The sequence below is a fragment of the Halyomorpha halys genome, unplaced genomic scaffold, assembly GCF_000696795.3.
Source record: "Halyomorpha halys isolate HHAL.00 unplaced genomic scaffold, Hhal_1.1 Scaffold2052.1, whole genome shotgun sequence".
Lineage (NCBI taxonomy): Eukaryota > Metazoa > Arthropoda > Insecta > Hemiptera > Pentatomidae > Halyomorpha > Halyomorpha halys.
Window position 1 is genome coordinate 50,649 of NW_027116055.1, and position 1,414 is coordinate 52,062.

Here is a 1,414-nt window from a genome sequence, read left to right on the forward strand (position 1 = left end):
CGTTGCTTTAATCATATAATCTTCTCTAGACTTGGACAAACAACATCACTAGATTACCATAACTGATTTATTTTCGTGCCCCTCTTTGATTGTCGAAGTACTTATTTGCATCATCATTTTTTTGACGTTTTTTTTTTGTTTAGATTGATAGATTTATTTATTGATAGATATTACAATCTGCCACACAGTTGTGGGCAATAGGTAATAGTGATGAATGATCTCATACGTACTAAGATTAAAAAAAAAAAAAAAATTAAATAAAATAAAAAAAACAACTTAAAATATGGTATATACAAACAAAAGAATTACCTTTTGACGTTCTAGCATGAGTTATTGTAATGATTATATCCGGCTACGCTACAGGATATTAAGTTTTGATTTATTTTTTATATATTCAGCAAAATATAATAACTGAGTTTCGATTAGATGGCAACATCTATTAGTGGGCAACATATATTATCTCAAAAAATATAAAAAATACAATTTTAATATTTAGAATTTTCCACTGATGTAGAGGGTTCCTTAACCTAGCTAACATATATTTGGTATTTCCCTATCCAAGGCCCATTACTCGCATAGGTCATATTCCAACAAAGATTTTTCCATTTGATTATCGCAGGTTTTCCTTGGTTTATTCTTATTCTAATATCTGCTTTCCACTAATGTGCTTCCCTTAGTAGTCATCCTTCAAGCATTCATTTATCCATAACACTTTAGGTGTGTTTCCTCAATCAGTTATAGAATGTTTTTTTCAACATTCATCCATTCATTTGCTGTTACATTCCTGGCATTATCAAATTCTAGATATTCTTCCCATTCCATCCTTCTGAAGCCAGATGTTTCCTTTTAGGTGATTAACCAGATTAGCATAAGTTTATGCTTCATACACCATGATGCCCCATATTATATATATAAAAAAATATAATATGTAAAAATATGTCTTTTGATTTTAGAAATGACATTTTTATTCCATAATACTGAGCTCATTAGTTTTTTTTTTTATCTTCTGAAATCCTTTTTTATATTTCCATTCCATAAAAGCTATTTAATTCAATAATGGAGCCAGGGCGTTCGGATTGTTGGATTATTGTAAGCTCTTTCATTCGTATTAAATTTGATGACATCATTATTGGACATGTCAGCTCTTCTGTCAACTCGTCATCAGAAATCAGAAAAGGGTTTTTCTTAATATTTCTTTTGTAACCTTCTGAACTGAAAAAAAAAAGTTGTAGAGGTATATATATAAATTTATTTTATTGAATCCCACAAGTAGATTTTGATTAGGTTATGAATCCAATTACACTGGGTACGTTTGGCAGAGTTGGAGAAAAAAACATGTTAATTGAATAGATCTGAAAATGATTGAATTTATCACTAATTGGTTCATATTTTAGGCTGGAAATCCAATTTTTTA